This window comes from Leptonychotes weddellii, chromosome 9 (genome assembly GCF_054177405.1).
Source record: "Leptonychotes weddellii isolate Sample4059 chromosome 9, ASM5417740v2, whole genome shotgun sequence".
Taxonomy (NCBI): domain Eukaryota; kingdom Metazoa; phylum Chordata; class Mammalia; order Carnivora; family Phocidae; genus Leptonychotes; species Leptonychotes weddellii.
The window spans coordinates 68527388-68540528 of NC_138377.1; the positions used below are offsets into that span (position 1 = coordinate 68527388).

Sequence of the window (13141 nt, forward strand, 5' to 3'; positions counted from 1 at the left end):
TATGTATAATTCTTGCTTAGGTGTACACGCCCCCCCCCACACACCCCCATCTTTATCAGATTTAGGAAGTTCTATTGTATTCTAGTTAAGAGTTTTTATGCATTTCATCAAATGAGATGATCGTTTTTCTCTATTCTGCTACTATGATGGATTAAATTGCTTGATTATCCAATATTAAATAGTTACAACATTCTTGGAATAATAAACCCAATTTCGTCATGGTATATTATCCTTTTATGCATTATTTGAATTCTGGTTGCTAATATCTTGTTTAGGGCTTTTAGATCTAAGGTTATGACTGAGTTAACCTATACTTTCCTTTATTATATGCCTCTATTAGATTTTAGTATCAAATTCATTTTGTCATCTACCTTTTTTATTCCCTGTTAGAGTGTGTGAGATTGGTGTTATCTTTTCCTTAAATTGTTGTTCGATTTTGCTACTGAAGGCAGTGGTTTAGAGTTTCAATTATCTTCAATTTATTTAATGTTTTGATAATATTCAGATATCCTATTTCTTGTTAGTTTTGGTTTATTGGATATTTTTAAAAAGAAGTTCACTGGACCTTTCAGAATTGAGATTTCTCAATCTGCCAAATGCGCATTCACCTCCCTACCTCACCAAGTTATGAGAATCAAATGGTATCAGATAGTAGCTTTAGAAAGAACTAGATACCCACTGTAAGACAGGATTATTCTTTACCCTTTAAATGCCATGTTTAAATATCCCTGTGCTAGGGACCCCAGGTGATTTATATTTAAATGGTGTCCCCTGGGCTCCCTTCTTCATGTTTTGGTTCGGGCAAGACCTAAGGGACAACAATGGAATTTCCAGGCTTCTCTACAGTCTTGTGTGCATTTGGATTCTTGGATTGGAAAGGCCAGACTCAAATATAAATCTCAATTCTTAGCAGTGCCCTCTCCCTCTTGCAGGACCCAAGATGTGGCCGCCTGCTTCCCTGCCCACAGCACTGGGTCACCTGCAGACCAGTCCTCCTATTTGACAGCACCCAATGGCATCTGGGAGCCACAGGGAGAGCCTGCATGTCTGAACAAAGAACTGGTGCTCATTCTCAAGAATGGAGTATAAATTGAGGTTCTGGTCCTTTGGGATAAAATCCCACAGTCCCTATACGGTTCTTTCTCGGGCCATCTCAAGTAATTTTGATCATGTAATTAGTACCTCTTGGGCATTCACTCAACACATTGGAAGTCTCCATTCAGATGGGATGGATTCTAAGTCTTTTGGAAAAGGATGAAAGAGTAGAGAAGAGGCAGGTGGGCCCAACTCTGAGAGGACAACTTGAGGCAGTCACTTTAAGAGACCTCCGTTTAAAACAAGTGCTTCTGCTAACAATTAGTCTGTAATGTAACGGGTCTATAGACTGGGTCTTCTATTTCCTTCACATTTCTTCAAAACTTCTAGGACGGGGCTCTGTGACCGCTGCTGAATTGTATTAGGGACATCTGGCTACTTGGTGCGGCAAGCGTCTGCTTTTGCTCCCAAATCCAGAGCCTCTCCCGACTATCCTTCAGATTTCTAAGAGCCTGTCTTGGGAGCCATCCCCATCTGACTTAAAAGCTTCCGCTGCGCCATCATTCATATTTCATAACCATAACGTAAAAAGTGCTTTACAGCCTAATACCTGATATCCGAGGAATGGACGGAAAACGGGCTGGAAAAGCTGCCAGAGGTGTGTCCACAAAGTGCAGCCCCTGGGACTGAGCCTGCTGCCAAGGTGAGTAGCACGGAGAAGAGCAGAGGAGAGCAGCTTTTGCTGGTTTCTTATTCCTTGCTGTTTCATGGTGCAGCCCCTCTCCTGGGAGTTTACAGGGGATTCTTGGGGAGAAGGATCAGAATTTTGCTCATCAATCACTGTGTCCATTTGCAAAGCCTTCTTACAGACAAAACCCCACTCCGGTCTTCACGACTCACAGGCAGAGAGGCAGGGTAGGGCTTATTAAGGAGCCAGAGCACTGGAGAAGGTGTCAGGAGATCTGAGTCCCAGTCTTACCTTTTTCTCCCACTGGTAAGGAGGCTTCCAGGAATGCCTTCACCCCTTAGCTCAACTTTCTCATCCTAAAATGTGTGCCGTGCTGCCTGGCTACCTCCCAGGGTGATTACTGGACTCAAATAAGATTCTGTCTATGAAAAGGCTTTTCAGTGTAATAAAAGGCTAGGTCAGTATGAGTTCGCCTAAGATTCCAGAAGAGAAAATGGAGATGAAGAGAAGCCATGACTCACTCAAGGTCCCACAGTACAATGAAAACATTTTGAGACTTGAACCCCTTTTCCTTACCTTCTTTCCAGTGTTCTGCCCAGAACAGGCTGACTTCTTGGGGCAGTTGTGCATGATTTGATCCCCTGGAGGGCAGGAACTAGGCCACATGTTTTTAACCCATTCAACTGAGGGTCTAGTCAATATCGCCTACTTCATATTAATTGAAGGACATTCCCAAATGCCATTTAACTCTTCTCACGGGGGTGAGGTTGGATTCAGACATTGTATCTCCACCATCAACAAGGCTGGTGAAAGCAAACTCTTGGCCCCCATCGGCTGCCTCACTCGAGCTGCGTCAAGGACAGGAAGAAAACATTAAGGGGCTGAAGGCTCTACAGACTGTAGAGAAGGAAGACATTCTGAGGTGGGTTCCTGCATTTAAACCAGATTTTCCTGCTTTAATATTTTGCTAGGAAGGGTGTTCTGAAAGGATCTTTTTCACAAATCTGGCCAGGACCTGGAGTGGGAAACTTCATTTTGGAGTAAAACGACTGGAAAAGGAAAAGTTCCTGCCCCCGAGTCGTCTTTGTTTCCTTGAGAAAAATGTGCACGAGACTCTGCCCAGCACTTCTCCAAAGCTACTGGCATTTTTTTGGCCTCCATTGAACTACCCCAGTTGCCTATATATAGCCCTGTCTTGTGTAAAGAATTTAAAAAGCATTAGGATGCAGAAATCAAAGAGACAATAAATTTAAAACCAATCTTATTGTCTGCAGCCTAAAGTGTTATTCAGATCAAAGGGGAGGGGACATCTGGCTTCTGGCTTGCTACAAAAGGCAGATCACATTACCTACCAATCCCTAGATTCATCCACTCTCTCAATTTTGGGGTCTAGAGAATATGGCTTTTTTATCTCCCAGTGAAGCATAGTAGGCGAATCAGTCAGACCTCCTGATAACTTTTGAAAATAAAACAAGCTCCACAGGATTATATAAACACATTCTCATGAGTTCTGCTCTGTGCCTCTCTGGTCATGTGTGAGGGCTTCAAGAGCTCAAAGCTATGCCATGTTGTCACCACTCTTCTCTACCCCCACCCCCAAAGCTAGAACTTTCTGATTTGCAAATCTAACTTCATAATTGAGAATGCACATCCACATGTGATTATTTGAATCTGTTTTGCCCAAATCACAGTTCAGAATTGAGTCACAGAATGTGTAGTTGAAAACTTATGTGCTGCTTTGCCTCCATTTTGGTAATAAAAGGATAGATTTGTCTTACCATAAATTTTTCATAATAACAGCTTTGAAAGAAGGGTCAATTGTGCTCTTTGTCTAGCAATTCACTTAGTGTCTGTTACAAATTCTATGCATGATCCAGTTCTAAATTACATGAATAAGATCTTCCTTGTAGCATAGATGAAGGGAATTATAGCAATTTAAAGGCCATTATTAAGATCCCAAACCAGGAACTCTTTAGTCAGTACTTAGCTCTGATTTCATTTGTTCTCGTGAGCAAATAGCACAAATGCAGGATATGGTTTTTGTTTTGTTTTGTTTTTCAGAGCGTTTCGGAGGGGAACAAAGAAGTAAGCATCACATTTAAGAACATCTTCCAGTAAGTCAGTGGCTCAACACAACCCTCTCTTTCCTTACCAATTCCTCACCCCCAGAAGTCTAGAGAGGAATGCAGACAAAGCAATATGAATTCTGTCTTGGGGACATCACATAAAGCTCCCAGCCTCACTCTTCTTTCACTGATATGGTTCACTCACTTTCCAATATAATGGAGAAGGTTTCCAGTATAATGGACAATGAAGGATCCCCAGAAATTGCTTGCCATCGCTCAGCCCCACTTGTATATTTCTGTTTCACCACAATTTTCTTTTACTGATTCCAGTTTCTCCCTGCATTAAGGGCCTTCCAGAAACTTACAAAGAAATCAAAATCTTCTCTTTACTTATCACCTAAGCCTTCTCTTCTCACCCATTCTCACCTACCCCAATCTTTCAGGGGAAAGGTTCTCTGCCAATCAAAAGTTAGAAAGAAAAAATCACCAAGAGATTTGGCATGATCCTAGACTCATAATCTCCAAGAGACATGATTCTTTTCGATAATCCTACTTTGTTTTTCACTAAGATTACCATTTTGTTGCTGATAAAAGACTGTCATTCAAAATACAAAGAATCTTTGGTGAGAGGTAAGAATGAATGGGGAAATTTTAATTTTATTACATGAGAGTCTCAGAATAGAAGGATATTTGAGGGTCTTCAGTTTCTGGAGGGAATTGGAATTAAGATTTTTCAGTGTAGCATCTCATCAACATTAATGGCTCTTTAATTCCATTTTTTTCTCACAGAATAGTTAACATACAGTGTTATATCAGTTTCAGGTGTACAACATAGTGATTTGACAATTCTAAACATTATACAGTGCTCACCACAGTGAGCGTAGTCACTATCTGTCAACATACAGCATTATTACAGTATTATTGACTATATTCCCCATGCTGTACTTTTCATCCCAATGACCTATTTATTTTATAACTGGAAGTTTGTGCCTCTTAATCCCCTTCACTTATTTCTCCTATCCCCTCACCCTCCTCCTCTGGCAAACACCAGTTTTCTGTATTTGTGAATGTGTTTCTGTTTTTTATTTGTTTCTTCATTTATTTTTTTAGATTCCACATATAAGTGAAATCATATGATGTTGTCTTTCTCATTTCACTTAGCATAATATCCTGTGGGCCCATCCATATTGTTGCAAATGGCAAGATTTTATCCTTTTTTTTACGGCTGAGAAATATTCCATTGTATGTATAACCACATCTTTATCCATTCATCTATCGATGGACCCTTGGGTGGCTTTCATATTTTGGCTATTATAAATAAGGCTACAATAAGCATAGGGGTGCATGTATGTTTTTGAATTGGTGTTTTTGTTTTTCTTTGGGTAAATACCCAGTAGTGGAATTACTGGCCTTAATTCTGTTTGGCGAGTAGTGCCCAGTTTGCTCCGAATCCTGGGTGAACATCAGAAGTGAAATTCTGGTTTGAGTCTGACATTCCAGTTCTGACAGCATGTCTAGAAAGGAAGTGAGAATTGAAATGTTTTGTAAAATATAGAGGGAGAGGCCAAAAGGGAAGAAACTAACCTTTCCAGCCTTGCTATGAACACCTGGAAGGGTGAATTTTCAGCATCAACTATCAGGACAAGAAAAGTAAATACCATTATCTTCTTTTACACCAACTTCTATTCTTTTTCTTGTTTTTTCTTTACAAACACAGCCCCTCTCTCTGGAGCTCACTGCCATGTCCCATAAACTTTTCTGGATGCCTTCCTGCTCTCAAAAAAAGTCTGAGAGGTAGGGGTTACACATATCCTAACTACTAACCACTAAAAGAAAAACTTAATGCTTCTCTTAATTACGGTGTTGAGAACATAAACTAGCCTATGGCTCTGAAAAGACCCAGGAGTGCCTCCAAACAGGCTTTGTTCATTATGATAGGTCTATGTATTTATTGGGGATACAATGACAGAAATGTTATGTCTTCCTCCATTAGGGATCCTAGATTTTACTTTGATAGACATATACTTTTTCTCAGATTTCTGAAAAGTAGACCTTTTTTTTCTACCCCTACCCTCTCCCGTGCCTCCAGAAAGCACATCAATAAAGCCAAACTTTGGCAGAAAAGGAAAAATGTAGAGCAGAAATGAATGTCTAATAACTGAAAGCATCGTGGACCTTATTATGGTTTATTGCCTTATTCGAGGGGTCCGATGAGCACACTGTAAAGAGTGTGGCACTAAATTTATTAGCATGGTTATCATATTTCAGACAAGACATAAAACTGAGGGGACCCACTTCTTCCATCCCATGGCACCTTCTACAAGAAGAGTCGAGTTATCCTGGCGCAGATCCAGATCCTACTATCTGATGACTTACATTTCCTTTGTAGTATGCCTGGGAGACATTAGAGGGTCTTCCTCTTTGAAACTCAGTCACTACCATAAGCACGGCCAAAACGGGCTTCTGCAAAGGGATGTGGGAAAAAATTCTCACATCCCAGCATGTGGATCAAGTGAACAGAATGAGCAGTGTGGCCTGAAGTAGGAAGCCGAGCTAGATCACCAAAGTGTTCCTAGTTTGTCACTAAATAGTTTCCTGACTCACCTGACCACAACTGCTCATTATTTGTGTGAAAACCCACACAGATTCCAAACTGGCTGCTCCAAAGCAAGTTTTTCTGAACTCTATGCACTGCAGCCTCTGCCTCAAAAAAAAAAAACAAGTTTTATTTACTTTGACTTGTCCTTATCACCTTTAGGCTTAATTCCAGAATATTTCCCTAGAAGACTTAAAAGAAAGAAAATTACTCATGCAATATTGTGCAAATCACTTTGTCTCCACTTTCAGTTTCTTCACCTCTAAAATGGAAATCATTTAAATATGCCCTGCCTTTCTTTCAAAATTAATGAGGATCAAATAAAATGATGTCTGCAAAAGTGCATGTTTTTCTCTTTTAAAGCACTTTAAGAAATCAAGTTGTTATCAAGTTATGATGGGTATAAATTTGTGTTGGACTCAGATAAATACACCATATGGATTTCTTGTTTCTTTCTTGTGGAACTCCACTAAAAGGCAAAGTCAAGAATTTAAAAGGTATGAACATACAAGGACAAAGAATAAGGAAAAGAGACACTGGCAATTGAGTGATTTCAGTAAATGTTTTAGGAGATGGGAGGCAGACAGGGGAGAGTGGGATTGGCAGTGTAATGGAAGTTTCAAACTGACTTAAAAATCCTAAGAGAATCAAGGTTCAGAGGCAAGGTGTGGCAGAAGATGGGTGTCACAGTGAGCTGCAAAACTGACCCTGAGGAGACTGAGTCAAAGTTTATCTACAGAAGAGCTGAGCCCTCCTATCCTTGCTCCCAGCCTGTGAGGTCCTTTGTGGTAGGTTAAAGATGGCCACAAATTACCTGACACTTCTCTCATCAAGAGGTGGGGATATCTCCTTCTTGAATCTGGGCAGGTCTAGACTCCTTTGACCAATTGAATATGGTAGAACTGGCACTGTATAGATTTTCAGGCCAGCTTTATCTTAGAACACGTGTTTTTGAAACCCAACCACTAGGTGCAGAAGCTTAAGACACATGAAGAGAGTATTTGAAGCTCAGCTTCCAGCTGTAGCCAGCATTGACTACCAGCCTTGTGAGTGAGTCATCAGGGGCATTTCTTCCTGTTGAGCATCCAGTGATCCCAGCCCCAGGTGCTGTCTTACTGCACCAGCATGAGAAACCTCTAACCAAGGAAGAACCACTCAGCTGAGTTCAGTCAACTCACAGAACCATGAGAGGTAGTAATAATAATAAAAGATTAAGCTACTCAGTTTTGGAATAGTTTTTCATGCAACAATAGACAACTAGAACACCAGGTTACACCAGGCAACCTTAAACCTCATCTGACCTAACTTGACCACTGAAAAAGTTTATTCTTTCACAAAATTAAGCCCCAAATTTTGACAATTAGGCTTAACATACTATGTTATAGATTATCCTTCAATGAACTATTTTAAATGTTTGAATTAGGTGATGCTTAAATTTATTTTATTATACCATCAATAGCCAATTACAAAGAACCAAGTATTTCTAGGAAAGAAAAGAAAGAAAGAAAGAGGAAGGAAGGAAGAAGGAAGGAAGGAAGGAAGGAAGAAAGGAAGAAAGAAAGAAAGAAAAAAGGAAGGAAGGAAGAAAGAAGAAAGAAAGAAAGAGAAGAAAGAAAGAAAGAAAGTAAACCCAGAAATCTTTGAATTTCAGGACAACCAGGCCAAATAAAGACAGAAATGAGGCATGGTGCTAATAAATGAAAATCTTCATACTGAACAAAGAGTTCACCCAGCCTTTTTCACCCTCATAGAAGACTAGTAGCTTTCCCCCCAAAAAATGTATAGTGGATTCTTCTCTCGGGAAACTTAATAGCCCTGGAGAAAAGATCATTAAATATTAACATTTGGGAATTCCCCCAATTAAAAGGTTGCCTCACCACCAGATTAGCTTGCAGTGAAGGATACCAGCTTAATAACCTTCTTGCACACAGATCTTCTCAACTGGCTTATTAGAGCTCTTAAATATAACACACCACTAAGAATCACCAATATCTTAGGAGAGCCAGAAATTAATGCACACATACACACCTAAGAGAGCCAGAGTTAAACAGAGACAATATAGAGAATAGGGAAAAAAAGATTACATCCATGAAACAAAAGCAGAATATTATTTTTTTTCAAGTAGGCTCTGCACCCAATGTGGGGTTCAAACTTATGACCTTGAGATCAAGAGTCACATGCTCTACCAACTGAGCCAGCCAGGTGCCCCAGAATATTATTTTAAAATAGAGAGAGGGAAGGACAACAAGCAGAGACTCTTTAGAAACAACAACAAACGTGACTGCCCAAATTTAAAATTCATGGGAAGATACATTAGTTTACTATGAATTCGTGGCTTAAAACAACACACATGTATCATCCTACAGTTTCTGTGGGTTAGGAGTCTGGGCACAGCTTAGCTGGGTCTTCTGTTCACAGTCTCACAAGGCAATGATCAATGTATCAGCCAGGACTAGGTTCTCACAGAAGCTAGAGTAGGGAAAAACCTCTAAGCTCCTTTAAGTTATTTGCAAAATTCATTTCCTTGCAGCCATAGATCCATGGCAGCTTGCTTCTTCAAAGCCAGCAATGGAGAGAGAGAGACAGACCCCGGCAAGATGGGAACTACACTTTTATGCAATCATGTTCCCGTGGTGATCACATGCATCCTGTCCCCTGTGCCACATTCCATTTATTAGAAGCAATTTCCAGGTCCCAGCCACACTACAGAGAAGGGTATCGTGCAAAGATACGAATACCAGGAAATAGTATTCTTGGGGAAATCACTTAAAACATCATGGAAATAAGGATAAGTGTGTGTGTGTACATGTATATATTTGAATATATATATATTTTAAAAAACTAAATTAATGAGAAAAGATCAAATTGGTACCTCCAGGATCAGCTGAACAACAAAGGAAACCTAAATTCAGCAGTCAATAGTAATTGATGGTCATAACAATGTAAACTCTGATTGTTGATGTAATCAAAATTTGTGGCACAAATTGTGTAGGGTGGAGTGAGTGAAACGGAGAATGAACTACCTGTCTTCTTTATCATAACACAGTGTTGGCAGACAATATGGAAACTTAAAAGTAAGAAGTAGAAAGATGGATGCAAGGGCAGAAGAAACAGACATTTTCAGCGGTCAACTCTGAGAAATGAGACTGAAGGAGTCAAGTAGAATTGCTGGGACAAGAGACTGATGTTTTTCATTGTAAGCCTTTAAATGCTGTTTTCTTTCACCCCTGTATTCATGAATTACTTCGATGTGGCATCTTGCCCTCTCGGATCCTAATCCAGTATCCTTCTGGATTGTCTCCTAAACTATAGAGCATAGAAAGCTAAACACTCATACCTTCCAGACAAATTTAGTGACTTGCTTTTGACAAATGAGAGAAAGCAAAAGTAAGGCCTGTGGCTTTGGAGGCTAAGTCATGAAATGTGCCGTGGCTTCTTCCTTGTTCTCTCTTGGATGACTCACTCTGGAGGAAGCCAGTTACTGTGTTATGAAGAGACGTCCACCCTGTGAGGAGCTGAGGCCTCCAGCCAATAGCCATGTGAGTGAACCGTGATGGAAGTGGGTTCTCCAGTCCGTCAAGTCTTTAGAGGTCTGAAACCCATGCTGACACCTTGCCTGCAAACTCCTGAGAAATTCTGAGCCAGAATCACCCAGTAGAGTCATTCCCAGATCCCTATCAGAAAATATGTGAAATCGGGGCACCTAGGTGACTCAGTCGATTGAGCATCTGCCTTCGGCTCAGGTCACGATCTCAGGGTCCTGGGATCGATTGAGCCAGGCGTAAGGCTCCCTGCTCAGTAGGGAAGCAGGAAGTTTGTTCTCCCTCTCCCACTGCCCTTCTCCCCCTGGTCATTCTCTCTCTTTCTCATAAATAAATAAAATCTTTTTTAAAAATATGTGAGATAATAAATGTTTGTTGTTTTAAGCTACTGAGTTTTGGCATAATTTGTTACAGAGCAATCTCTAACAAATACAAGGTGATTCATATGTTGGCCAGACTTCTGGCATTATCTCAATTCAGTATGAAAAATTCTTTCATCAAGATACTCAGTCCATCTTTTGGCTCTACTTTTCTGTGTGTAGAGGCTTTGTTCTTCAGACAATTTCAACCATATACCTGGAAAAGATGACTGTCAACAGATTTTGGCCTACAGGCTTAGGATACTAGAGGAGGGGAAAAAATCTTGTTTCCCCCAGCATCCGTATTTAAGTCTGAAGGAAGATTCTTATGGACTCAGTTTGGGTTTCAAGCTTGTTTTTAAAACCAACCATGGTGGTTAAGTGGAATGAGTATTCTGATTTTCTAATATGGTCAAATGTCACCCCTATGCCTACAGAGGGGATAGGAATAAAACACAACAGTGGTAAGAAGCCTCAATGACACCACAAGAGAATGAGGGAAGGGTGGGTCCAAAAAATTAAAAGTTTTTTTTTAAGATTTTATTTATTTATTTGAGAGAGAAAGCAGAACGAGAGCAAGAGAGCACACAAGCGGGAGTGGAGGACCAGAGGGAGGAGAAGCAGGCTCGCCTAGGAGCCGGGAGCCCAATGCGGGACTCGATCCCAGGACTCCGGGATCATGACCTGAGCCCAAGGCAGACACTTAACCAACTGAGCCACCCAGGCGCCCCCTCCCCACCAAAAATAAAAGTTTTAAGGAGAAGAAATGCAAGAAGTAAAAAAACAGGGCGCCTGGGTGGCTCAGTTGGTTAAGCGACTGCCTTCGGCTCAGGTCATGATCCTGGAGTCCCTGGATCGAGTCCCGCATCGGGCTCCCGGCTCGGCAGGGAGTCTGCTTCTCCCTCTGACCCTCCCCCCTCTCATGTGCTCTCTCTCTCTCTCATTCTGTCTCAAATAAATAAATAAAATCTTTAAAAAAGAAGTAAAAAAACAATACATATCTACTTAAAAGCCCAACCCAAATATAACCTCTGCTGTCATTATGGTATAATAACAAGCTTCTTCATTCAAAGTGTCAGCATTGGCACTGGTGGAATGGAATGTCTGGAAGGCTGGGAAGCCCATTTCTAATGGACTCTTGCTACATTGTTTAATGATAAATACACAGGTTAGAGAAAGTGGTTTCAGCCATAAACATAAGAGACAGTAGAATTGTTCTGTGAGCATCAGTATCAAAGTCTTGTTTTTATGATAATGGGGAACAGTGGCAATAAGGATAATTATCTAAAATACCTTGAAATAGGGGCTCCTGGTGGCTCAGTCATTAAGCGTCTGCCTTCGGCTCAGGTCATGATCCCAGGATTCTGGGATCAAGCCCCTCATCGGGCTCCCTGCTCAGGAGGAAGCCTGCTTCTTCCTCTCCCACTCTCCCTGCTTGTGTTCCTGCTCTCGCTATCTCTCTCTGTCAAATAAAATAAAATAAAATAAAATACCTTGAAACAGTCAATGATTTTAAAACCTCCTGTCCACTGAATTTGTTGGTGCAATAGGAGGAAATGGACACTGGTAATCCTCTACTTGGTAATCACCATCAAATTCATAGGAGGAGGGCTAGAGCTGCCTTACTTCAAGGCTTTATCTTTTCCCACTTAAGCTGTTGGCAACCATATAGAGTTAGGGATGCACACTTTGGTGATGAAACTATCAAGATATGCAAAGAAGAAATTACTATAAAATTTGAGAGTGTGATTATTAATTGTGGTATGGGAAAGGGTTAAGATTGAGGTGGGGCTTAGGAAAACTTCTGGAAAATCCAGGAGAAAAAAATACATTTCTTAACCTATGGTAGTTATAAGGGTATCTACCTTACAACAATTCTTTGCTGTAAGTTTTGAAATCAGGAGGTGTCAGTCCTTCAACTTTGTTCTTCTTTTTCAAGATGGTTTTGGCTATTTTGGGTCCCTTGCATTTTCATATAAATTTTAGGATTAGCTTTTGTCCATTTCTGCAAAGAAGCCAGTTGGGATTTTGATAGGGATTGCATTGAATCTGCAATAGAATTCTTCTAACCCATGGACATGGGATGTCTTTCCATTCATTTTGGTTTTTTTTCATTGCTTTAAACAATGTCTTATAGTTTCCCATATACAAGTCTTGCACTTCCTGTTATATTTATTCCTATATTTATTCCTCTTTTTGATGCTATAGTAAAGGAATTATTTTCCTAATTTCATTTTCAGACTTGCTCTTTGCTAGTGTATAGAATACAATTAATTTTTGTATATTGATCTTGTGTCCTGCAATCTTGATATACTCATTTACCAAGCTCTTGCTATGGTCTGAATTGTTGCATCCACCCCAAAATTCATGTTGAAATCCTAACCCCCAAGGTGATGATATTTGGAGGTGGGAATCTTTGGGATGTCCTTAAGTCATGAGGATGGAACCCTCATGAATGGGATCAGTGCCTTACAAAAGAGGCTCCAGAGAGATCTCTAGCCTCTTTCACCAGGTAAGGATACAACAAGAAATCTGGGACCCAGAAGCATGCCTTCACCTGACCATACTGGCAACCTGATCTCAGACTTCCAGTCTCCAAACTGTGAGGAATAATTGTTGTTGTTGTTGTTGTTGTTGTTGTTGTTGTTTTCCATAAACTACCTGTCTGTGGTAATTTTGTTATAATAGCCTGAATGGGACTAAGATAGCTCTAATATTTCTTTTGTGGATTCCTTAGGATTTCTACATACACAATCATATCATCTGAAAATATAAGTGATTGTAAGTAATAGAATGTAGTAACTCTTGAAATCAGGCTCTCTCCCACTCCCCAGGATTCATTGTTGTTGCTGTTT

At 40.4% G+C, this 13141-nt stretch overlaps 1 long non-coding RNA gene and 1 pseudogene across 1 annotated transcript; one reads left to right on the top strand and one right to left on the bottom strand.

Moving 5' to 3' along the window:
* The window catches only part of LOC102733040 (ubiquitin carboxyl-terminal hydrolase isozyme L3 pseudogene), a 398129-nt pseudogene that overhangs the window by 217508 nt on the left and 167480 nt on the right, over positions 1-13141 (bottom strand).
* Positions 736-6511, top strand: LOC145723474 (uncharacterized). Its single transcript, XR_014148565.1, has 2 exons — positions 736-2645; positions 3785-6511. It is a non-coding gene; the product is annotated as an uncharacterized LOC145723474 (long non-coding RNA).